The sequence below is a fragment of the Triticum aestivum genome, chromosome 1A (assembly GCF_018294505.1).
Source record: "Triticum aestivum cultivar Chinese Spring chromosome 1A, IWGSC CS RefSeq v2.1, whole genome shotgun sequence".
In the NCBI taxonomy this organism is placed as follows: domain Eukaryota; kingdom Viridiplantae; phylum Streptophyta; class Magnoliopsida; order Poales; family Poaceae; genus Triticum; species Triticum aestivum.
In genome coordinates this window covers 403,485,439-403,512,960 of record NC_057794.1, presented here as the reverse complement: position 1 = coordinate 403,512,960, position 27,522 = coordinate 403,485,439, and positions in this window count along the sequence as shown.

The following is a 27,522-nucleotide window of genomic DNA, read 5'->3' as shown; positions in this document are numbered from 1 at the left end:
GCTCAGCCAGGCCTCGCGAGGACGACCGGGCAGGAGAAGCCTGTGCGCCGCGGTCACCCTCCTTCGCGGGCAGAAGCGCTGCCACGGATGGACCTCGGGAGCCCCCTTCGGCTTCTTTGCGGCGGGCGCCAGCCTATCCAAGATATGCGGACGTCAAGCTTCAGAAGCAGAGCAAGAGATAAAGACAAGAATCGATCACTTACGAGTCGTTGCCAGTGAGCTCAAGCGGCCTCCGGCCAAATTTGAAGCCTGAAAGCCAGCTGGAAGGGTCAACCTTGGGAAGCTTGGAGGCGGAAGGCGCATCTGCGGTCTGCCCCGGGGCCGGGGCAGACCCGCGGGAGATCAGCCCGGTCCTGTCCTTCTTAGGGATCGGGGGTGAGCTCCCGCCGTCCTGCTCGTCGTTGTCCTCGTCGTCGTCTTCATCGTCATCCTCGTCGCCATCGCTCGGAGAGAGGCGGAGAACGCGGGATCGGCACCGGGGGAGGGGAGCCCTTGACTCTCCGTCAGTCGCCTCGGAGTCAGGCCCTTTTCCCCGCTCCCCTCCTTCCTCCTCTTCGCTGGAGTCGTCGGAGGGCACGTCCACCGGTCCCTCGGGAGTTTCCACGGGCACGGGCCCATCCCCGTTGAAGACTGGCATGGACTCCACTACCTGCTCCCAGTCGTCGCGGAGGAACAAGGGCGTAGGAGCGCCCGCCAACCTCGCCACATCGCCCCCGACCAGAGATTGGAGGACCGCAGCCAGATCTCCATCGGCAAAGGCCGCGGGGCTCGGACGGGGCCTCCACATCGGAAGTGAGTATTGCCGAAGCGGGGCCAGCTGGTGCTCCAGGAATTCTCTCAGCAGTGACGCGCCGGTCAGCTTCGCCCCCGCCATGTTGGCCGGCCTCAGATCCGCGTCCATCTTCTCCAACATCAGCTTTGCGCGGGGGTCCGTGAGCTCCGCTCGACCCCAATCGCTGGAGCTCGTGGGCTGCTCCGTGGGCAAGATCAGCCGAGGGTGGATGCGCCCAGCATCCACCAAGACCCACTTGCTCCTGAAGCCCTCAATCCTTTTCCCGGGGTTCGAAATGGCGATGGCGCCACCATACGCGACGAAGCTCGCGCACGCGGAAGCAGTACCATGAGAGGTCCGGAGGTAGAAGTAGTGGCGCAGCAAGGCCACTGAGGGCTGCACCCCTACGTAAGCCTCGCAATAATAAGCGAAGATTTCCAGGAGAAGGACGGAGTTGGGGTGGAGATGCAGGGCTTGTAGCTTATAGTGGAGGAGGACAGAGAAGAAGAACTCAGAGAAGGGAGGCACCAGGCCAGCGACAATGGCACTTACAAAGAGCGGATAGAAGGTGCTCCCTTGACCCTCAGGGGTGGCGGAGCCGGCTTTAAACACCTTCGCCCCGTTGATGCCCCGCGTCGTCACCATCCGGCGCAACCGGGCGAGGCTCGCCTCCGACACGTTCGGCGGGTCCAGGGCAGACAAGTACCAAGCCACGGCCATGGGTTGACGAGGCGCCATGGCTTCCTGGGTCACACGGTCGGAGCGGATCTGGAAATTTTGGAGGAAGGAAGGAGAGGCGCAAGAAAGGGGATCTGAGCTGCAACCGGGGAAAGCAAGAAGCAAAGCATAGGTGGACGCCGCTCCTTTATCAAATCGCGCGGTTGCAAGGGCGCCCACGACCAACCAACCACCACGCGGTGCCCAAGGCCGCAGGCTGTTAGGGCCCGTGGCGCTTCGCTCTTGCCCTTCCGCCTCCCTGCACAGCCAAGTCTAGGCGCGCCTTGGGCCCGGGGGCTACTGTCGGCATTCTGGGAACGGGGGTCCCCAGACTTGCCTGCCTGCGGCCTGCGGCGTGGCTCAAAGGGGGGCCCAGCGCGGCCCATCTTCACCAACACAAACCCAAGACCCTCGTGAGGGGCCAAACCTCGTGGGGCGGACGACGCGGAGCTTCCTCAGGCGCGGCCTCATCAGGCTAGCTCACGAGGCGGCGGAGAGATCAAGGCGGGGTACCTCACGAGGTGCCCATGACACAAGCCATGACGACCGGGGGCGCCAGGTGGGTGCCAGCCCGCGCAGCATCCTCCCTTCCTCTTTGGTGCAAAGGGGGCAAGTGCAGCCGCGGAGTACCGAGGCATCAGGCAAAGGTTGCCATTTCGGTGCAACGAGACCAAGACCAGGAGAACTATGAGACGGAGGTCACCGTGGAGCCCAAGATGGCGTCATCACCAGAGCTTTGTGCAGGCGAACACTACTTTTGTCAGGATAGTTGATACTAGCTGTCCCTCTTCAAATTAGCCCGCCATTGTTGGCTCCCTTCCCGCTCGATATTTGGGAAGAGGACTAGGGCCTCTATAAATAGGACCAGCCACCCACAGAGCCAAAGGAGGCTAGAGGCTGGGGAAAAAGAGCTGGCCAGAGAGTTGGAAAGATAGAGAAGATCAGGTAGAGAGAGAGAGGGGTGACTGAGCTCCTCCCAGCAGTTCATCGCCCCAGCCAAGAGCAGACCCTCGTGAGGCTGTTCTTCCTTGTATTGTTCATCATCATCAGCCCAAGAGGCAATCCACCACACCACACACTGGAGTAGGGTATTACACCACAACGGTGGCCCGAACCAGTATAAACCTTGTGTCTCTTGTGTTGTTCTTTCCTTAGTTTAGATCCTAGTAAGGCGGAGGAGTGCAGGTAGGTAGGAGGCGAAATCTCCGCGCGCACCCCCGTGTTCGAACCTCAAGGGTCTGCCGGAACCCGAAATCCGACAGTACCTAATCGGGAGTGAACTAAATAATGGAATGTGGTGTTTTGTCAATATGCATCCCGATGCATATTGAGCTCCACTTAACTTGTAGTGTTGTTTGTGCACTTTGCCATGCCATGCCTCATTAAACCGGACATGCATCATACTTGGTTGTGCATCATGCCATGATTATGTGATGGTTGTTTACCATGTTGTTTGCTTCTTTTTGGTGTTGCTTCTTCAGGTTAGTTCCGATAATGTCGCGTTTGTGAGGATTCGTTCGACTACGTCCGTTTGTCTTCCTCATGGACTCGTTCTTCTTCCTTGCGGGATCTCAGGCAAGATGACCATACCCTCGAAATCACTTCTATTTTTGCTTGCTAGTTGTTCGCTCTATCGCTATGTCGCGCTACCTACCACTTGTTATATCATGCCTCCCCTGTTTCCATGTCAAGCCTCTAACCCACCATCCTAGCAAACCGTTGTTTGCCTATGTTACCTCTTTTCCACAGCCCCTCTTATAGCGTTGCTAGTTGCCGGTGAAGCTGAAGTTTGTTCCATGTTGGAACATGGATATGTTGGGATATCACAATATCTCTAATTTAATTAATGCATCTATATACTTGGTAAAGGGTTGAAGGCTCGGCCTTCTGCCTGGTATTTTGTTCCACTCTTGCCGCCCTAGTTTCCGTCATACCGGTGTTATGTTCCTTGATTTTGTGTTCCTTACGCGGTTGGGTGTTGTGGGAACCCCTTGACAGTTCACTTTGAATAAAACTCCTCTAGCAAGGCCCAACCTTAGTTTTAACATTTGCCACCTAAGCCTTTTTCCCTTGGGTTCTGCAGACTCAAGGGTCATCTTTATTTTAAACCCCCGGGCCAGTGCTCCTCTGAGTGTTGGTCCAAACTGGGCGATGTCTAGCGCCCCCTGGGCAACCAGGGTCTATGCCAACCCGACGTCTGGCCCATCCGGTGTGCCCTCAGAACAAGATACATGCGACTCCTATCAGGATTTGTCGGCACATCAGGCGGCTTTGCTGGTCTTGTTTTTGTTGGGGAACGTAGCAATAATTCAAAATTTTCTACGTATCACCAAGATCAATCTATGGAGTCATCTAGCAATGAGGGAGGAGTGGATCTACATACCCTTGTAGATCGCGCGCGGAAGCGTTCAAGAGAACGGGGTTGATGGAGTCGTACTCGTCGTGATCCAAATCACCGATGATCCTAGCGCCGAATGGACGGCACCTCCGCGTTCAACACACGTACGGAGCAGCGACGTCTCCTCCTTCTTGATCCAGCAAGGGGGGAGGAGAGGTTGATGGAGATCCAGAAGCACGATGGCGTGGTGGTGGAAGTAGCGGGATTCCAACAGGGCTTCGCCAAGCGCTGCGGGAGGAGGGAGATGTGTCATGGGAGGGAGAGGGAGGCGCCAGGGCTTAGGTCGGGCTGCCCTCCCTTCCTCCCACTATATATAGGGCCAAGGGATAGGGGGGAGGCGCAGCCTTGGCCCTTGGCCCTTCCTCCCACTATAACCGTTTAACTGAACTATCATGTAGTTATCAAAACGTGTATGTCAGATGTTCGCAACATCCACGGACAACGTTCGAGGTTCAGCACACTGAGCGGTGCATTAAGGACATAAGCCTTCTAAGAAGCAATGAGGACAATCCTCAGTTTACGGACCTAGTCCGCATAATTGCTACTATCAACTTTCAACTAATTTTTCTCTAGGAACATATCTAAACAGTAGAACTAAAGTGCGAGCTACGACATAATTTGCAAAATCCTTTTTGACTATGTTCAGGATAAACAAGTTCATCTTATGAACTCCCACTCAGATAGACATCCCTCTAGTCATCTAAGTGATTACATGATCCGAGTCAACTAGGCCGTGTCCGATCATCACGTGAGACGGACTAGTCAACATCGGTGAACATCTTCATGCTGATCGTATCTACCATATGACTCATGCTCGACCTTTCGGTCTTCTGTGTCCCGAGGCCATGTCTGTACACATGCTAGGCTCGTCAAGTCAACCTAAGTGTTTCGCGTGTGTAAATCTGTCTTACACCCGTTGTATGTGAACGTTAGAATCTATCACACCCGATCATCAGGTGGTGCTTCGAAACAACGAACTATCTCAATGGTGCACAGTTAGGGGGAACACTTTCTTGAAATTTTAATGAGGGATCATCTTATTTACTACCGTCGTTCTAAGCAAATAAGATGTATAAACATGATAAACATCAAATGCAATCAAATAATAGTGACATGATATGGCCAATATCATATAGCTCCTTTGATCTCCATCTTGGGGCTCCATGATCATCTTGTCACCGGCATGACACCATGATCTCCATCATCGTGTCTTCTTGAAGTTGTCTCGTCAACTATTACTTCTACTACTATAGCTAACGGTTAGCAATAAAGTAAAGTAATTACATGACGTTTATGTTGACACGCAGGTCATAAATAAATTAAGACAACTCCTATGGCTCCTGCCGGTTGTCATACTCATCGACATGCAAGTCGTGATTCCTATTACAAGAACATGATCATCTCATACATCACATATATCATTCATCACATCCTTTTGGCCATATCACATCACATAGCATACCCTGCAAAAACAAGTTAGACGTCCTCTAATTGTTGTTTGCATGTTTTACGTGGCTGCTATGGGTTTCTAGCAAGAACGTTTCTTACCTACGCAAAAACCACAACGTGATATGCCAATTGCTATTTACCCTTCATAAGGACCCTTTTCATCGAATCCGATCCGACTAAAGTGGGAGAGACAGACACCCGCCAGCCACCTTATGCAACTAGTGCATGTCAGTCGGTGGAACCAGTCTCACGTAAGAGTACGTGTAAGGTCGGTCCGGGCCGCTTCATCCCACAATGCCGCCGAATCAAGATTGGGCTAGTAACGGTAAGCATATTGAACAAAATCAACGCCCACAACTACTTTGTGTTCTACTCGTGCATAGTAACTACGCATAGACCTAGCTCATGATGCCACTGTTGGGGAACGTAGCAATAATTCAAAATTTTCTACGTATCACCAAGATCAATCTATGGAGTCATCTAGCAACGAGGAAGGAGTGGATCTACATACCCTTGTAGATCGCGCGCGGAAGCGTTCAAGAGAACGGGGTTGATGGAGTCGTACTCGTCGTGATCCAAATCACCGATGATCCTAGCGCCGAACGGACGGCACCTCCGCATTCCACACACGTACGGAGCAGCGACGTCTCCTCCTTCTTGATCCAGCAAGGGGAGAGGAGAGGTTGATGGAGATCCAGCAGCACGACGGCGTGGTGGTGGAAGTAGCGGGATTCCAACAGGGCTTCGCCAAGCGCTGCGGGAGGAGGGAGATGTGTCATGGGAGGGAGAGGGAGGCGCCAGGGCTTAGGTCGGGCTGCCCTCCCTTCCCCCCACACTATATATAGGGCCAAGGGAGAGGGGGGAGGCGCAGCCTTGGCCCTTCCTCCAAGGAAGGGTGCGGCCAGGGAGGAGTCCCTCCTCCCCAAGGCACCTAGGAGGTGCCTTCCCCCTTTAGGACTCTTCCTTTCCCTCATCTCTTGGCGCATGGGCCTCTTGGGGCTGGTGCCCTTGGCCCATACAGGCCAAGGCGCACCCCCTACAGCCCATGTGGTCCCCCGGGGCAGGTGGCCCCACCCGGTGGACCCCCGGGACCCTTCCGGTGGTCCCGATACAATACCGGTGACCCCGAAACTTGTCTCGATAGCCGAAATAGCACTTCCTATATATAATTCTTTACCTCTGGACCATTCCAGAACTCCTCGTGACGTCCGAGATCTCATCCGGGACTACGAACAACTTTCGGGTTACCGCATACTAATATCTCTATAACCCTAGCATCACCGAACCTTAAGTGTGTAGACCCTACGGGTTCGGGAGACACGTAGACATGACCGAGACGACTCTCCGGCCAATAACCAACAGCGAGATCTGGATACCCATGTTGGCTCCCACATGTTCCATGATGATCTCATCGGATGAACCACGATGTCAAGGACTCAATCAATCCCGTATATAATTCCCTTTGTCTAGTGGTACGATACTTGCCCGAGATTCGATCGTCGGTATCCCGATACCTTGTTCAATCTCGTTACCGGCAAGTCTCTTTACTCGTTCCGTAACACATCATCCCGTGATCAACTCCTTGATCACATTGTGCACATTATGATGATGTCCTACAGAGTGGGCCCAGAGATACCTCTCCGTCACATGGAGTGACAAATCCCAGTCTCGATTCGTGCCAACCCAACAGACACTTTCGGAGATACCTGTAGTGTACCTTTATAGCCACCCAGTTACGTTGTGACGTTTGGCACACCCAAAGCACTCCTACGGTATCCGGGAGTTGCACAATCTCATGGTCTAAGGAAATGATACTTGACATTAGAAAAGCTTCAGCATATGAACTACATGATCTTGTGCTAGGCTTAGGATTGGGTCTTGTCCATCACATCATTCTCCTAATGATGTGATCCCGTTATCAATGACATCCAATGTCCATGGTCAGGAAACCGTAACCATCTATTGATCAACGAGCTAGTCAACTAGAGGCTTACTAGGGACATGGCGTTGTCTATGTATCCACACATGTATCTGAATTTCCTATCAATACAATTCTATCATGGATAATAAACGATTATCATGAACGAGGAAATATAATAATAATCAATTTATTATTGCCTCTAGGGCATATTTCCAACAGTTTTACCATTGTCGAAATGTCTTGTAATCGGGATTCCGAGACTGATCGGGTATTCCCGGGAGAAGGAATATCCTTCGTTGACCGTGAGAGCTTGTGATGGGCTAAGTTGGGACACCCCTGCATGGTATAAACTTTCGAGAGCCGTGCCCGCGGTTATGTGGCAGATGGGAATTTGTTAATATCCGGTTGTAGAGAACTTGACACTTGACTTAATTAAAATGCATCAACCGCGTGTGTAGCCGTGATGGTCTCTTCTCGGTGGAGTCCGGGAAGTGAACACGGTCTTGTGTTATGTTTGAACATAGGTAGTTTTCAGGATCACTGTTTGATCACTTCTAGCTTCTCGACCGTTTGCGTTGCTTCTCTTCTCGCTCTTATTTGCGTATGTTAGCCACCATATATGCTTAGTGCTTGATGCAGCTCCACCTCATTACCTTATCCTACCCACAAGCTTAAATAGTCTTGATCTCGCGGGTGTGAGATTGCTGAGTCCTCGTGACTCACAGATACTTCCAAATAGTTGCAGGTGCCGATGATACCAGTGCAGGTGACGCAACCGAGCTCGAGTGGGAGCTCAATGAAGTTCTTGTTTGTTGTTTTGTTTCGTTTCTTGTTGATAAGTAGTGGAGCCCAGTTGGGACGATCCGGGATCTAGCATTTGCAGTTGTCTTCCTTTATTTTCATTCCGTAGTCGGACCTTTGATTATACTTTGGATGATCTATGAATTATTTATGTATTGTGTGAAGTGGCGATTGTAAGCCAACTCTTTATCCCTTTCTATTCAGTACATGGAATTGTGTGAAGATTACCCCTCTTGCAACAAACCTATCATGTGGCTATGCCTCTAAGCCATGCCCCGACACGTGGGAGATATAGCCGCATTGTGGGTGTTACAAGTTGGTAATCAGAGCCATCCCGACTTAGGAGCCCCCTGCTTGATCAAATCGACGGCGTTAGTCTAGAACAAAATGTTTTGAGTCTTAGGATTATATATATCGGAGAGTAGGATTGTTTTTACTCCTCAGCCCCTTCGTCGCTGTGGTGAGGCCTCCTAACATAGAAGTTTGACTCTCCTCTCCTCAAATTTCATGAAAAAAATTTAGGATCACGCGGGTATCTTGGAATCGTTCCGATAGTCTTGTGACGAGAACATTGTTATTGGTGTCTCCTGACATTTAGGGGTTGATGCAATGTCCCGGAGAGTTGAGCTCCGAGGTGTCACAATTTTATCGTTGCAGTTTTGGAATACCTGAGTTTCGCCGACATTGAAAATCTCTTTTATGCAGTTGTTGGTGAGATAACCTCGACGCCACCCAGTACTGGGGCGGGAGTTTGGGAGTATTTCCATAACTCGTATAAAGGATGCTTTTCGAAGGTTGAGGTACATGATTTTTGAAGGTTTCTTGGTTATGTGTTGAAGGATGGATACAACTGGATGTAGGGATTGTTAGTTTGGGTGAGATATTATGCTTCCCCTATATCCCCAACACCTGATTGCATAACCAGAAAGTTTCGGGAGTTTATAAGTGGGAATTCAAGTAGCTCGTAGGATATCTTTCCAACAGACAGATGATACGATATGGGATCTATCATATGTTTGTTTCCAGCTTATTCTTCAAGCCAAATCCTTTGTTTTTGTTTTGGTTTGTGGTATTCGAGTTGCTTCTATGTCAAGTGTGATTCCATACCTTTCCTAAGCAGTGTTCTCATATTTCTATGGGAATACTAATCCTTCTTGATCATCGAGTTTGTCATCTCAATTTCTTCTCAATCGGTGTGCTCCGCTTCTAGTGTATCCGATCATTTTCAACATCCGCAAGATCAACTCTAGGTTTTCTCAATGGTGTTTGTTTCATTCGTCCCCAAGTTTCCTTTGTTTTCCCGCCCTCCCACCCTTTTTCTTCAAGGACTTGGAGATATTCAAATCAACTATCCATTTTATTCACACGAAGTCTCTCCATTCTTTTTCTTCAATGTTCTTATCCGATGATTCTTAGGAAGATACTGAGGAAGCTTCGAGTCTATAATTCTTTGTTCTCTTTTCTTCTCCGGTGGATTAAATTCAAGCTTTGTTGATCATATCCTTTCCTTGTTTTAAATGTTTTCTCATGCCGGTGCACTTCTTAATCGCTCACCTCTTGCTATTCATTTGTTCCGGAGTGTTGAAGATATCTTAGAAGATTCACGTTTCCATTCTTGACCCGTTCAAGATATCTTGAGGTTGTCCCAGACTGGATGCACAGACGTATGTGCCAAGTGGGAATGTTCCTGTGGCCCGACGAGGACGTCGGTTCCTCTGAATGGGGGTGTATGTGATGGACTGGCTTATTAGGGATGATAGACTACTCATATCAATAAGGAATTCCTTCTTTTCCGGGAGCCCATTCGGACAAAACTCCAAAGTTAAGCGTGCTCAGCTTGGAGTAGTGTCAGGATGGGTGACCGGCTGGGAAGTTGCTCCCGGGTGCGCACGAGTGAGGACAAAGTGCGCAGAAAAGACTAGTATTGATCTATGGGGCTAGTCTAGATCCCGCCAGGAGTAACGACCACCGGCAGGTGTGTCCGGGGCGTTACATTATCTCATTCAAGCCATTTAAATCAACCGGTGCAATCTCTCTTCAAAATCGTTCAACGGTGTATCTTTTGAGTGGGCCCTAACCTACAGGTCTTTTCCAAGGATCTTACCTGACTCTTCTAATTTTTCCCAGAGTTATTCTCAAATTCCTTTTCGAAGTTTGATGTAAGAATGAATTATCATCAGTCATATGTATTTTTCTAAGATAAATTTCAAATTATTTCATTGTTGGCTCAACCTCTTCGCTTTTCATTCTCCCGGAGTACCTCAACATTTTTGGTGATGTTCCTCGTCGTCATTCTCGGATTTGAAGACCGAAGAAGATTTTTCTCTCAATCTTGCTCCATTCTCTTCAAGATTCATGGTTCTAGCTTGTTGCCATCCTCTCATAAATGTTTTCGATTGTGAGAATTCTTTTCGCCCATCCGGAGCAATTCAAGAGTCTTTTCAGTTCGATTCTCCGAAGACCATCATTGAGGGTTTATTCATTCTCAGCTTTCAGCTCTCATTCTCCTAATCTTACCGGTGCATCGTTCAAGTTTTCTCTAGTCAGATCGTGATCTCTTCGTTCTCACGTATCTAAATTCCCTCAAGTATCTTCATTCGTTCTCTAATTCTTCCTGGTGTTTCCTTATCTTTTCTGCGTTCATTTTCAATTCTTACGGCAGCTTGTTCAAGATTCCTCTTCCTATGTTCTCATATTAATGCATTCGTTGTTTCAATCCTACCGGTGGTTTGTTGAAGACCTTCCCAAGTTTGCGCTATATCTCTCTTCAATCCTTTTCAACGGAATAAGTAGTATGCCAAATCCGTTTCTTGTCATCAATCTAAATTGATGAAGGATACGCATGACATAATTCTTATTCTTGTTTCATCCAAGTGTTTAATTCTTTCTTCCGGAGTTCGTTCATGATATCAAGTTTTTCATCTTTCTTTCCGGAGTTCTAAGTTTTCTCGGTTATATCATCGCGAAGCTCCATCTAATCAATGCAAGGATTCATCTTATTCTTTTCAAGCTTCTTTTCCTTGTGACCTATTTTTTATCCATCCGGAGTTCTTCATGGAGGCTTTAGATGATGGTTCATCAAGGATTTAATTCCTTCTCGAAGTGTTCATCAAGATTCTTTTCAAAGGAGCTCAAGTATTCTTCATCTTGCATTTTGAAGTGCAATTCTTTCTAACTTATCTTTTGAGGTGGTGTTATGTTACTCTTGACAATTTCCCTTCGTGTGTCATTGATTCAACAGTTGTCAAGAATGAGATAGTTAAACCCATCAATTTCTTTGAGCAAGAGCTCTTCTCAATCCATTAATCTCTTCGTTGGAGTTATCTTGTGTCATTTTTCATCTAAAGCCTTCCCTAAGGATTGTTGCTATTTATGGTGCTTATAAATGACCCAAGTTCTTCATTTATCCTCCTGGTGAAATAAGTTTCTTGTCTCCTTGTTCATATCAATCCAATCTATTGTTTTCCGTTAGTGGCAAAATTTCACCTCATAGTTTTGAGAAGTTCTCCATAAGCCCACTACAAGCTTGTTCTTTTCATTGTTGGTTTTTCAACAACTCCGTTTTAACCTTCTTCGAAGGGTGCTTTTCAAGCTCATTTGTGGCAGAAGTTGTCATTTTCTTCTCCATTCTTTCATTCCAATGATCTATCTTCTATTCTTTCTTCCGGAGACATTGTGATGTTGCTCTCTTCACTCATCATCTCGATTTGTGAGGATCGTGTTCTTTTCATGCTTATCCATTTAACCGGAGTGTTGTGTCCTCTTCTCAAGTTCTTTTCATCTTATCAAGTCTTGCATCTCTTTTCAACCGGAGTGTTGTCCGAATTTGTTCTTCCTTGTTCCTTGTTTATCTCGTTTCAACTAGAGTGGTTTCAATTCCTTCTTCTCCATTGTGCTCGGCATTCATAGTTTTGCAACCTCCAAGGTTCACATGGTGTTCTTTGTTCCTCTTTTATAATGGAGTGTTTTCAATTTCGTTCAACTCGGTTGTGTTCTTTCTTTCAAGTTTTCAACCTCTCAAGGTTCATGGGTTTCACTCGTTTGTCAAAGAATCAACTTTGTTTTACCTCTTCCTCTTTCATTTCTCGCCGGTGCCATCCCTAGATCTTGGGATGAGATCCTCTCGTAGTGGTGGAGTGTTGTGACGCCCCGAGACCGATGCTTCAGACGCCTTCCATGTTTTTTCGTTGTTATCATGTGTTTCGTTTGTTTGTTGCTTTCATCATGTCATCTTTTTGCATTGCATCATGTCATCATGCCATCATGTCATTTAATTTTTTAAACTCAACCAATTAAATTGTATGGATCTTCGATTCATTTAAATTGAGGGAACTCACATGGTGGTTTCTCTTTAAACCATACCCTCCTGATATTTAGGGAGATATTATAAAATATTCCATTGTTTTGGAATCACCCATGAACCCACTTGCATATTTTTTGATAGAAAGACTGTAAGGGAACCCTCTACAGTATAATTGGTGCAACAAACCCAAATTGCAAGTACCGTGTCTTGAACCTGGGTGGGTGGGAAGGCATCGGCCCCTTCCCACCACTAGGCTATGCCTTAGTCTTCCCTTGGCCTTTTCTTCGTCAAGTTTTGGCTCTCTAGCCTTGCCACTAATTCTTTTACCACTTTCCGGAGCTCTACCAAAATTCTCAACATTTTTTTGGATACTCCTAAAACCTCATCCTAGTTCAAACCCATTTGAATTAAATTCAAATGAGTTTGAATTTACCTCTTTCAATCATGGCCATTTCTATTTTCTCGGAACAAGCACATTTTCGTGAGTCCGAGAAAGTTGTCCGCATGCGCAAATTCTTTTTCTAACCCCCTCTTCTTTTTCTTCTCTTTAATTGTTTTTCGGTTAAAGATAAGAAAGAGGGAGAAGAGAGCCCAGCCAGGCAGGCCCATCTGCGCCTAGGGGCAGCCTCCCTCTCCACTGGGCCGGCCTCCAAGGCCCAGTCTCTCCCTGCTCTACCCTAGGCGCAGCCGAACCCTCTCCCTCGATCCCCTCCTCCTTGTCTTCCTGCTCGCGCCGCCAGGAGAAGGAGCGCCCGCGCCCGATGCCCTCTGGCCGATCCCATCTCCCTCTCTCCCTCTCCCTCGTCTCCACCCCGCCGCCAGGAAGACCCGGTCGGTTCCCATCTCCTCCAGCGCCCGACCTGTCTCCACCCCGCCGCCAGGAAGACCCGGTCGGTTCCCATCTCCCTCCAGCGCCCGACCTCCTTCCTCCGTTAGCTCCGCCCCATGGCTTCTCTCCCTCCCGCACCCCGAGCACCTCCGCTTCGTCGCCTCCCCGCCATGACGCCCGCAAGACTTTGCCGCTGCCTCTCCTTCCTCCTGCCCTGACCCGCTGCTGTGCCGCCACACCACCGCAACCGCGCCCTGCTGCCGCTGCTCTTCTGCAACGCCACGGTCCGCGAGCAGCAGGAGGCCGCTGCTCGCCTCGCACCTCTGCTACCGGCGACCGAGGCCGCTGGAGCATGCCCGCAGTCACCTAGCGCCTCCTTGCGCCGCTCCTCTCCGTCGCATTGCCCCACGACCCTGCTGGCTTCGCTGGAGCGCTCTGCCGCGCCAAGTCCTCGCCAACCTTCCTCTGCGTGCCCGCAAACTCCACCGACCGCAGGTTGTGTGCCTTTCGCTGTCGGATACGCCAAGATCACCTGGTCCAAGACCACCGACAAGTCCGTCTACACAAAACTGTCAAGTACCTCTACGTATCGATGTCGCCAAGTATCACGACGCCTTTGGGAGACCCGTGAACATCAAGCTCATCTGTCACGAACGGTTACAGTGTTGTGGATCCGACAAGTACTCTTTTTGAACCGCCAAGTTCCTTTACCGGTGACTTGAACGTCTACGAAACGTGTACGCCTACCGTCGTCGAAGGCCGTCGAGTGAACGACTACCCACGCCGTGTTTTTTACCAAGTTCGATGACGACCTTCGAAGAACTCGGATTCGCCAAGTTTCACTACCGTCGCCCCTGGAAATCTTGGATTCGTAAAGTACCTCTCCGAAAACGAACGTGTACCACTACTTCTACTACCGTCATGAGAACGACTACTTCCTCTACGAACCCGAACTGCTCCGAGAATGCACCTTTGGAAGGTATAACCGCTAGAACGACGCCCGTGGACGAATGCATGTGATGTATGAGATGCTCGTGGTTGCATCGTGTCCGAGTTGTTCTTTGCGAGTTCCGCGTTGCCTTGCCGTCGACATGTGGGAACCCGGTATCCGGGATCGCCCCATCATCTTGCATGACACACTCACACCCACTTACTTTTGCACTGGTATCCCCGTGAGCTGCCGGATCATCGGAATGTTGCCGTGGCATCATTTCTGTTTCGCCGCCGTGGCACCTTTTCTGTCGTAGTTACCGTGGCACACCTTTGGTTCAACCATGGTGACAAAATGCTTCATAATATGCTTGCCAACATTTTCATAAAACTTGCATAAAACTTGCACATGTCATCCGCATCATGATAACAACTTTTAAAATGTTTAAATTGTTGTTGCATTAAATTGCTAATGCACATGACGATTTACCGGAATTGTTGTTTGATGTTTCCGGCCTCATTTAAAATGCCTAGTTGTGTATTTTACTCATGTTTCACCTCTTGCCATGTTAACCAACATTTAATTTTGTTGAGTACCTAATCGGGAGTGAACTAAATAATGGAATGTGGTGTTTTGTCAATATGCATCCCGATGCATATTGAGCTCCACTTAATGTGTAGTATTGTTTTTGCACTTTGTCATGCCATGCCTCATTAAACCGGACATGCATCATATTTGGTTGTGCATCATGCCATGATTATGTGATGGTTGTTTATCATGTTGTTTGCTTCTTTCCAGTGTTGCTTCTTCGGGTTAGCTCCGATAATGTCGCGTTTGTGAGGATTCGTTCGACTACGTCCGTTTGTATTCTTCATGGACTCGTTCTTCTTCCTTGCGGGATCTCAGGCAAGATGACCATACCCTCGAAATCACTTCTATCTTTGCATGCTAGTTGTTCGCTCTATCGCTATGTCGTGCTACCTACCACTTGTTATATCATGCCTCCCATATTGCCATGTCAAGCCTCTAACCCACCATCCTAGCAAACTGTTGTTTGGCTATGTTACCGCTTTTTCTCAACCCCTCTTATAGCGTTGCTACTTGCAGGTGAAGCTAAAGTTTGTTCCATGTTGGAACATGGATATGTTGGGATATCACAATATCTCTTATTTAATTGATGCATCTATATACTTGGTAAAGGGTGGAAGGCTCGACCTTATGCCTGGTGTTTTGTTCCACTCTTGTCGTCCTAGTTTCTGTCATACCGGTGTTATGTTCCTTGATTTTGCGTTCCTTACGCGGTTGGGTGTTGTGGGAACCCCTTGATAGTTCGCTTTGAATAAAACTCCTCCAGCAAGGCCCAACCTTGGTTTTAACATTTGCCACCTAAGCCTTTTTCCCTTGGGTTCTGCAGACTCAAGGGTCATCTTTATTTTAAACCCCCGGGCCGGTGCTCCTCTGAGTGTTGGTCCAAACTGGGCGATGTCCGGCGCCCCCTGGGCAACCAGGGTCTATGCCAACCCGACGTCTGGCCCATCCGGTGTGCCCTGAGAACGAGATACGTGTGAATCCTATCGGGATTTGTCGGCACATCGGGCGGCTTTGCTGGTCTTGTTTTACCATTGTCGAAATGTCTTGTAACCGGGATTCCGAGACTGATCAGGTCTTCCCGGGAGAAGGAATATTCTTCGTTGACCGTGAGAGCTTGTGTTGGGCTAAGTTGGGACACCCCTGCAGGGTATAAACTTTCAAGAGTCGTGCCCGTGGTTATGTGGCAGATGGGAATTTGTTAATATCCGGTTGTAGAGAACTTGACACTTGACTTAATTAAAATGCATCAACCGCATGTGTAGCCGTGATGGTCTCTTCTCGGCGGAGTCCGGGAAGTGAACATGTTCTTGTGTTATGTTTGAACGTAGGTAGTTTTCAGGATCACTTCTTGATCACTTCTAGCTTCTCGACCGTTTGGGTTGCTTCTCTTCTCGCTCTTATTTGCGTATGTTAGCCACCATATATGCTTAGTGCTTGCTGCAGCTCCACCTCATTACCTCATCCTACCCACAAGCTTAAATAGTCTTGATCTTGCGGGTGTGAGATTGTTGAGTCCTCGTGACTCACAGATACTTCCAAACAGTTACAGGTGCCGATGATACCAGTGCAGGTGACGCAACCGAGCTCGAGTGGGAGCTCGATGAAGTTTGTGTTCATTGTTTTATTTCATTTCTTGTTGATCAGTAGTGGAGCCTAGTTGGGACGATCGGGGATCTAGCATTTGGGGTTGTCTTCCTTTATTTTGGTTCCGTAGTCGGACCTTTGATTGTACTTTGGATGATGTATGAATTACTTATGTATTGTGTGAAGTGGCGATTGTAAGCCAACTCTTTATCCCTTTCTATTCAGTACATGGGATTGTGTGAATATTACCCCTCTTGCGACAAACCTACCATGCGGCTATGCCTCTAAGTCGTGCCCCGACATGTAGGAGATATAGCCACATTGTGGGTGTTACACCGTTCTCCAGAACAATGGAACGAGCAACAAGCTTATTGGAAATTATACATACTGATGTATGCGGTTCGATAAGTGTTGATGCTCATGGCGGGTATCGTTATTTTCTAACCTTCACAGATGATTTGAGCAGATATGGGTATATCTACTTGATGAAACATAAGTCCGAAACATTTGAAAAGTTCAAAGAATTTCAGAGTGATGTGGAAAATCATCGTAACAAGAAAATTAAGTTTCTACAATCTGATCGTGGAAGAGATATTTGAGTTATGAGTTTGGTCTTCATTTGAAACAATGCGGAATGGTTTCGCAACTCACGCCACCTGGAACACCACAGCGTAATGGTGTGTCCGAACATCGTAACCGCACTTTATTAGATATGGTGTGATCTATGATATCTCTTATTGATTTACCGCTATCGTTTTGTGGTTATGCTTTAGAGATGACTGCATTCATGTTAGATAGGGCACCATCGAAATCCATTGAAATGACACCTTATGAACTGTGGTTTGGCAAGAAACTCAAGTTGTCGTTTCTTAAAGTTTGGGGCTGCGATGCTTATGTGAAAAAGCTTCAACCTGATAAGCTCGAACCCAAATCGGAGAAATGTGTCTTCATGGGATACCCAAAAGAGACTGTTGAGTACACCTTCTATCACATATCCAAAGGCAAGATATTCATTGCTAAGAATGGATCCTTTGTAGAGAAGGAGTCTCTCTCGAAATAAGTAAGTGGGAGGAAAGTAGAACTTAATGGGGTAACTGTACATGCTCCCTTACTGGAAAGTAGTTTATCACAGAAAACAGTTCCAGTGATTCCTACACCAGTAAGTGAGGAAGGTAATGATGGTGATCATGAAACTTCTGATCAAGTTACTACCGAACCTCGTAGGTGAACCAGAGTAAGATCCGCACCAGAGTGGTACGGTAATACTGTTCTAGAAGTCATGTTACTTGGCCATGACGAACCTACAAACTATGAGGAAGCGATGATGAGCCCAGATTCTGCAAAATGGCTTGAGGCCATGAAATCTGAGATGGATCCATGTATGAGAACAAAGTGTGGACTTTGGTTTACTTGCACAATGATCGGCAAGCCATAGAGAATAAATGGATCTTCAAGAAGAAGACCGACGCTGACGGTAATATTACTATCTACAAAGCTCGACTTGTTGAAAAAGGTTTTTGACAAGTTCAAGGAGTTGACTACGATGAGACCTTCTCACCCGTAGCAATGCTTAAGCCTGTCCAAATCATGTTAGCAATTGCAGCATTTTATGATTATCAAATTTGGCAAATGGATGTCAAAACTGCATTCCTTAATGGATATCTTAAAGAAGAGTTGTATATGATGCCACCGGAAGGTTTTGTCGATCCAAAAGATGCTAACAAAGTGTGCAAGCTCCAGCAATCCATTTATGGATTGGTGTAAGCCTCTCGGAGTTGGAATATACACTTTTATAGTGTGATCAAAGCATATGGTTTTATACAGACTTTTGGAGAAGCCTGTATTTACAAGAAAGTGAGTGGGAGCTCTCTAGCATTTCTGATATTATATGTGGATGACATATTTCTGATCGGAAATGATATTGAATTTCTGAATAGCATAAAAGGATACTTGAATAAGAATTTTTCAATGAAAGACCTCGGTGAAGCTGCTTATATATTGGGCATCAAGATATATAGAGATAGATCAAGACGCTTAATGTGACTTTCACAAAGCACATACCTTGATAAAATTTTGAAGAAGTTCAAAATGGATCAAGCAAAGAAAGGGTTCTTGCCTGTGTTACAAGGTGTGAAGTTGAGTCAGACTCAATGCCCGACCACTGCAGAAGATAGAGAGAAAATGAAAGTCCTTCCCTATGCTTCAGCCATAGGTTCTATCATGTATGTGATGTTGTGTACCAGACCTGATGTGTGCCTTGCTATTAGTTTAGCAGGGAGGTACCAAAGTAATCCAGGAGTGGATCATTGGACAGCGGTCAAGAACATCCTAAAATACCTGAAAAGGACTAAGGATATGTTTCTCATTTATGGAGGTGACAAAGAGCTCGTCGTAAACGATTACGTCGATGCAAGCTTCGACTGATCCGGATGACTCTAAGTCACAAACCGGATACGTATTTTTATTGAATAGTGGAGCTGTCAGTTGGTGCAGTTCCAAACAGAGCGTCGTGGCGGGATCTGCGTGTCAAGCAGAGTACATAGCTGCTTCGGAAGCAGCAAATGAAGGAGTCTGGATGAAGGAGTTCATATCCGATCTAGGTGTCATACCTAGTGCATCGGGTCCAATGAAAATCTTTTGTGACAATACTGGTGCAATTGCCTTGGCAAAGGAATCTAGATTTCACAAGAGAACCTAGCACATCTAGAGATGCTTCAATTGCATCCACGATCAAGTCAAGGAGGGAGACATAGAGATCAGCACCAAGACTCCATGGGTGACTTTTTTTTGTAGTGAGTGATCTAGGAGTAGATCACTGGACAGTGGTCAAAATTATCCTTAGTGGAATAAGGATATGTTTCTCGATTATGCAGGTGACAAAAAGGTTCGTCGTAAAGGGTTACGTCGATGCAAATTTTGACACTGATCCAGATGACTCTAAATCTCAATCTGGATACATATTGAAAGTGGGAGCAATTAGCTAGAGTAGCTCTGTGCAGACCATTGTTGACATAGAAATTTGCAAAATACTTACGGATCTGAATGTGGCAGGCCCGTTGACTAAACTTCTCTCACAAGAAAAACATGATCACACCTTAGTACTCTTTGGGTGTTAATCACATAGCGATGTGAACTAGATTATTAACTCTAGTAAACCCTTTGGGTGTTGGTCACATGTCGATGTGAACTATGGGTGTTAATCCACATGGTGATGTGAACTATTGGTATTAAATCACATGGCGATGTGAACTAGATTATTGACTCTAGTGCAAGTGGGAGACTGAAGGAAATATGCCCTAGAGGCAATAATAAAGTTGTTATTTATATTTCCTTATATCATGATAAATGTTTATTATTCATGCTAGAATTGTATTAATCGGGAACTTAGTACATGTGTGAATACATAGACAAACAGAGTATCACTAGTATGCCTCTACTTGACTAGCTCGTTAATCAAAGATGGTTAGGTTTCCTAACCATAGACATGAGTTGTCATTTGATGAACGGGATCACATCATTAGAGAAAGATGCGATTGAAGGAAATATGCCCTAGAGGCAACAATAAAGTTATTATTTATTTCCTTATTTCATGATAAATGTTTATTATTCATGCTAGAATTGTATTAACCGAAAACATAATACATGTGTGAATACATAGACAAACATAGTGTCACTAGCATGCCTCTACTTGACTAGCTCATTGATCAAAGATGGTTAAGTTTCCTAGCCATAGACACGAGTTGTTATTTGATAACGGGATCACATCATTAGGAGAATAATGTAATTGACTTGACCCATTTCGTTAGCTTAGCACTTGATCATTTAAGTTTACTGCTATTGCTTTCTTCATGACTTATGCATGTTCCTATGACTATGAGATTATGCAACTCCCGAATACCGGAGGAACACTTTGTGTGCTACCAAACGTCACAACGTAACTGGGTGATTATAAAGGTGCTCTACAGGTGTCTCCGATGGTGTTCGTGGAGTTGGCATAGATCAAGAATAGGATTTGTCACTCCGATTGTCGGAGAGGTATCTCTGGGCCCTCTCGGTAATGCACATCACTATAAGCCTTGCGAGCAATGTGACTAATAAGTTAGTTGCGGGATGTTGCATTACACAACAAGTAAATAGACTTGTTGGAAATCATACATACTGATGTATGTGGTCCGATGAATATTGAGGCCCGCGGCTGGTATCATTATTTTCTCACCTTCACACATGATTTAAGCAGATATGGGTATATCTACTTAATGAAACATAAGTCTGAAACATTTGAAAAGTTCAAAGAATTTCAGAGTGAAGTGGAAAATCATCGTAACAAGAAAATAAAGTTTCTACGATCTGATCGTGGAAGAGAACATTTGAGTTATGAGTTTGGACTACATTTGAAACAATGTGGAATAGTTTTGCAACTCACGCCACCCGAAACACCACAGTGTAATGGTGTGTCCGAATGTCGTCATCGTACTTTACTAGATATGGTGCAATATATGATGTCTCTTACTGATTTACCACTAAAGTTTTGGGGTTATGCTTTAGAGACGGCTGCATTCATGTTAAATAGGGAACCATCGAAATCCGTTGACACGACACCTTATGAACTATGGTTTGGCAAGAAACCAAATTTATCGTTTCTTAAAGTTTGGGGCTGTGATGCTTATGTGAAAAAGCTTCAACCTGATAAGCTCGAACCCAAATTGGAGAAATGTGTCATCATAGGATACCCAAAGGAGACTGTTGGGTACACCTTCTATCACAGATCCAAAGGAAATACATTTGTTGCTAAGGATGGATCCTTTCTAGAGAAGGAGTTTCTCTCGAAAGAAGTGAGTGGGACTGTGGGAGGAAAGTAGAACTTGATGAGGTAACTGTACCTGCTCCCTTATTGGAGAGTAGTTCATCACAAAAACCGGTTCCTGTGACACCTACACCAATTAGTGAGGAAGCTAATGATGATGATCATGAAACTTCACATCAAGTTACTATTGAACCTCGTAGGTCAACCAGAGTAAGACCCGCACCAGAGTGGTACGGTAATCCTGTTCTGGAGGTCATGTTACTTGACCATGACGAACCTACGAACTATGAGGAAGCGATGATGAGCCCAGATTCCGCAAAATGGCTTGAAGCCATGAAATCTGATATGGGATCCATGTATGAGAACAAAGTGTGGACTTTGGTTGACTTGCCCGATGATCGACAAGCCATCGAGAATAAATGGATCTTCAAGAAGAAGACTGGCGCTGACGGTAACGTTACTGTCTACAAAGCTCAACTTGTTGCAAAAGGTTTTCGACAAGTTCAAGGAGTTGACTACAATGAGACCTTCCCACCCGTAGCGATGCTTAAGTCCGTCCAAATCATGTTAGCAATTGCCGCATTTTATGATTATGAAATTTGGCAAATGGATGTAAAGACTGCATTCCTGAATGGATTTTTGGAAGAAGAGTTGTATATGATGCAACCTGAAGGTTTTATCGATCCAAAGGGTACTAACAAAGTGTGCAAGCTCCAGCGATCCATTTATGGACCGGTGCAAGCCCCTCGGAGTTGGAATAAATGCTTTGATAGTGTGATCAAAGCATATGGTTTTATACAAACTTTTGGAGAAGCCTGTATTTACAACAAAGTGAGTGGGAGATCTGTAGCATTTCTAATATTATATGTGGATGACATATTGTTGATTGGAAATGATATAGAATTTTAGATAGCATAAAAGGATACTTGAATAAGAGTTTTTCAATGAAAGACCTCGGTGAAGCTGCTTATATATTGGGCATCAAGATTTATAGAGATAGATTAAGACGCTTAATTGGACTTTCACAAAGCACATACCTTGATAAAGTTTTGAAGAAGTTCAAAATGGATCAAGCTAAGAAAGGGTTCTTGCATGTGTTATAAGGTGTGAAGTTGAGTAAGACTCAATGCACGACCACTACAAAAGATAGAGAGAAAATGAAAAGTGTTCCCTATGCTTCAGCCATAGGCTCTATCATGTATGCAATGATGTGTACCAGACCTGATGTGTGCCTTGCTATTAGTTTAGCAGGGAGGTACCAAAGTAATCCAGGAGTGGATCACTGGATAGCGGTCAAGAACATCCTGAAATTCCTGGAAAGGACTAAGGATATGTTTATCGTTTATGGAGGTGACAAAGAGCTCATCATAAACGGTTACGCCGATGCAATCTTCGACACTGATCCGGATGACTCTAAGTCACAAACCGGATACGTATTTTTATTGAATGGTGGAGCTGTCTGTTGGTGCAGTTCCAAACAAAGCGTCGTGGCGGGATCTACGTGTCAAGCAGAGTACATAGCTGCTTCGGAAGCAGCAAATGAAGGAGTCTGGATGAAGGAGTTCATATCCGATCTAGGTGTCATACCTAGTGCATCGGGTCCAATGAAAATCTTTTGTGACAATACTGGTGCAATTGCCTTGGCAAAAGAATCTAGATTTCACAAGAGAACTAAGCACATCAAGAAACGCTTCAATTCCATCCGGGATCAAGTCCAGGTGGGAGACATAGAGATATGCAAGATACGTACGGATCTGAATGTTGCAGACCCGCTGACTAAGCCTCTTCCACGAGCAAAACATGATCAACACCAAGACTCCATGGGTGTTAGAATCATTACTGTGTAATCTAGATTATTGACTCTAGTGCAAGTGGGAGACTGAAAGAAATATGCCCTATAGGAAATAATAAAGTTATTATTTATTTCCTTATTTCATGATAAATGTTTATTATTCATGCTAGAATTGTATTAACCGGAAACGTAATACATGTGTGAATACATAGACAAACATAGTGTCACTAGTATGCCTCTACTTGACTAGCTCATTGATCAAAGATGGTTAAGTTTCCTAGCCATAGACATGAGTTGTTATTTGATCAACGGGATCACATCATTAGGAGAATGATGTGATTGACTGCTATTGCTTTCTTCATGACTTATGCATGTTCCTATGACTATGTGTGCAAGGTTCCCGTTGTCGGAGAGGTATCTCTGGGCCCTCTCGGTAATGCACATCACTATAAGCCTTGCAAGCAATGTGACTAATGAGTTAGTTGCGGGATGTTGCATTACAGAACAAGTAAAGAGACTTGCCGGTAACGAGATTGAACTAGGTATTGAGATACCGACGATCGAATCTCGGGCAAGTAACATACAGATGACAAAGGGAACAACGTAGGTTGTTATGCGGTTTGACCGATTAAGATCTTCGTAGAATATGTAGGAACCAATATGAGAATCCAAGTTCCGCTATTGATTATTGACCAGAGACATGTCTCGGTCATGTCTACATAGTTCTCGAACCTGTAGGGTCCGCACGCTTAAAGTTCTGTGATGATTGGTATTATGAGTTTTTGTGTTTTGATGTACCAAAGGTAGTTCGGAGTCCCGGATGTGATCACGGACATGACAAGGAGTCTCGAAATGGTCGAGACGTAAAGATCGATATATTGGATGTGTCACATCCCTAGCTAGTCACTGCTTGTCCTTGCATCAATCATCTTGCATCATGTCTAAATTTCTTTGAAAGTTGAAATGGGGATTGTTGAAACCCTAGCACCAAATGAATTCAACTAGGTTCAATAAAAATATTTTCAATGAACCCAAATGCCTTTTAGAAAAGTTCATGATTTTTGTTAAGGGTGAAAACCTCCCCAAAAAAATGATGCACATATTTCTAGGCCATTCTGGATTTTTGAATTAAATCATAAGGTATTTGACTTTGGGCATTTAAATGCTATAATTAACTTAAATGCTCAAATAATTCTGGAAACAGTTGAGGGCTATCGTAAATATTTCAGATGGTGGCCACAATTATTTTTAGGATTTTTAGAAGTGCTCTGGTATTTTTTAATAAAGCCCAAACAACTACAGAAAAATAGAAAAGAGAAATAAAATAGAAATGGAGCAGAGAGAGAGAAACCCACCTGGCTTACCTGGCCTGGCACTGTTACAGTCCAGCTGGCCAGCCCACCTGGCGGCCCAGCCCACCAGGGGCAGCCTCGTCTTCTACCTCTTGCCAGTAGGCAGAGGAGAAGCTGGGAACGGTGCACGCGCGTGCCACCTCCACCCTGCTCGCCTTCCTCCTCGACGGCCTGGACGCCTCTGGCGTTGCCACGCAGACCCCCTGGACCCCTCAACTGCTCCCCTCTCTCCCTGCCTTGCCTCTCTCGCTCTCTCTCCCAAAGCCAAGCGGAGCCGTCGCCGCTGTTCGCTACTGCCGTGACCACCGTGCTCCCCTCGCCTCGCTGCTGTGTGCTAGAGCTCCGCCCCGCCGCCTGCTTCGTCTTTGTCAAGCCACGCAGCTGGGGATGCCCTACTTCGACCTCGCTGCTGTCATTTTCAACCGCGGGCGCCCGAGATTGCCGGTGCTCGTTTGTCACCTCCGACGCCCCGAGCCTTCTGAGCTCCGCTCCGACTCCACTGTGAGCCCCGCCGCCTTTCCCCTCCTCTCTGAGCTCATCCTCGTCCTCTAACCGTCGCGTTCTTCGAGACCGAGAATCACCGCCGCCGGCACTTGTCGCCGGTGTTGCTCCGGCGACCTTTTGGTCACTCCATGCTGCCGAACATGCTCGCTGCACCGCGTAGTGCCTCTCTAGCCTGCTACTTTGCTCGAACGCAAGCCGTAGCGCCAAGCCCGCAACCAGTCGAGCTCCGGTCACCGCTGCGGTGCTCGCCGTTGGCGTTGCCGGCCACCCCAGGCCCGGAGGCCACCACCATCCGACGCGGCGCATCGCCAGCGTCCTAAACATGCCCTCAGCGCATCGATCCGAGCTCCGTGGAGGTTTTTCAAGCTCGTCCGCCGGCTCGGGCCTCGTCGGCGACGAGTCGCCGATGGGTTGACCTAGTTTGACCACGGCTGGACCCCCCTTGAGTCTATGACATATGGGCCCAGCCTCTGACTTAATTTAATCTAGGATTATGTTAGTATTGACTAACCCTGTTAATCTAATGAGTCACTGGCATGTGAGCCTAGGCCCTAGTTAAGTTAGGTTAGTATTTAACCTAACACTAACTAACAGAGTTAGTTGTGTCACTGACCTGTAGGTCCCACAGGTCAGGGTTGACCTGACTGACTCCGTTGACCGGCTGACCTCAGCCTGATGTCATGCTGACGTAGTAATAATTTTCTGGATTTAAATTAATCAGGAAATTCCAGAAAATGCCCAAAACTTCTAAAATTCATAGAAATTCAACCATAACTCCAAATGAAACAAATTATATATGAAAAATGATCAGAAAAATCCAATCTTTCCATCTGTACCATTTTCATGCATGTTTGAACAAGTTAACCTCACTGCTTAGGATGAAACATTATTAGGACAAATTTGAAAATAGACTTGGAGTTGGAATTTGATCTAGCTTTGAATTCCATTTCAATCAAATGATTTTCTATTGCATTAGCCCAAATCACAGCATATTGCCATGTCATGATCATGCATCATGTTGTTGCATTGCATTGATTGTGTTCTTTCTTTGTTTGCCGGTATTTGTCCCCTCTCAGTGGACGTAGTTCCGACGAAGAGATCGATGACACTGATGAAGAACTATACTATCTTCAGAAGTGCCAGGCAAGCAAACCCCCTTGTTCATTCCGATCCAATCCCACTCTCTTGCTCCAGCTCTCTTTTACTGCATTAGGACAACAATGATTCAACTGTTACATGTTGCGGTAGTTGAACCCCTTTCCTCTGCATGACCTGTCATTGCCACAGTAAATAGATGAAACCCACTAGCAAGAGTAGGAGTTGTTTGAGCCCTAATGTGCCTACTCTTTCATGCTTGTTTGTCATGCCTGCTACTGCTTAGGGTTGAGTCAGGTCTGATTCATCGGGATGAATTGGGATGGTGATGAACATGTCCTACTGTGTGTGAGCTAAGTGTGTGAACACGATTTGGTAAAGTAGCGTGAGAGGCCATGTAGGAGTACATGGTGGGTTGTCTCATTGAAACTGTCCTCAGGAACTGAGTTCTGTGTTTGTGACCCATGAATAGCTACTACCACTCATTGGGATCCTTAATTGACCATCTCAACTTATTAACCGCCCTAGTCCTCTATCCAGGAGTTGCAACTAGTTTCTGGTGTTTATAGGATATGTGTTGGCGGCCGTGCGTAGCGCTGACCCTAGGGGTAGGCTATGATGCAGTAGATACACCATGGCATGGTGTACCGGGCGCCCGTTTGATGTCTCGGGAACCCTGCACACATCGTTTGGGGCTGTGAGCGAAACTCCGACCGAATCTCCTCGCGGATGGAACCCAAATAGGCGATAAACCTGCACTAGAGACTTGTGTGGTTAGTCAGGTCATGGCCGACTCCCTTGCCAGGCTTCCGCTTCAAGGTTGCCGAGATACACGACGTGTACATGGTGGTAAGTGGCGAGAGCGTGTGTGAAGAAGTACACCCCTGTAGGGTTATAAATGATCTATTCGAATAGCCGTGTCCGCGATAAAGGACTTCTGGGTTGCATGTACAGTTCATAGACAAGTGAAAGTGGATACTCTAAAATGCGCAAGATAAGCGTGAGTGCTATGGATGGCGTCCTCGTAGGGAGACGGGAGCGGATCCATAGTGGTGTATTGATATGGTGAATATGTGAACTCGTGTGCGCCACCTCATAAGAGTTACTTGCAGTCATAGTTTAGGATAGCCACTGAGTCAAAGCTGGCTTGCTGCAGTCAAACTCCACCACCCCCTTTGTTGATACTGATGCATATGTAGCTAGTTCTGATGTAAGTTTTGCTGGGTACATTTGTACTCACGTTTGCCTATTTTATGTTTTGTAGAGAGACGTCAGTCTCGCTAGTAGTTCCGTGGACTTCGATGTTTAGCTTGATACCTCAGCTACGATTTTGTGCCCTCGGCAGGATCTGATAAATAGTCAGGCTTCTCAGCCCTTTTCATTTGTAGATGTCTGTACTCAAACATGTTAAGCTTCCGCATGTGCTTTGACTTGTATGCTCTGAATGTTGGGTCATGAGACCCATGTTTGTAATATCTCGCTCCTCGGAGCCTAATGAATAAATACTTTGAGTCATAGAGTTTTGTTGTGATGCCATGTTGTATTTACACATATCGAGCATATTGTGTGTATGATTGAAATGCTTGGTATGTGTGGGATCCGACAATCTAGTTGTTTATCCTTGGTAGCCTCTCTTATGGGGAAATGTAGTCTGGTGCTTCCACTGAGCCTTGGTAGTC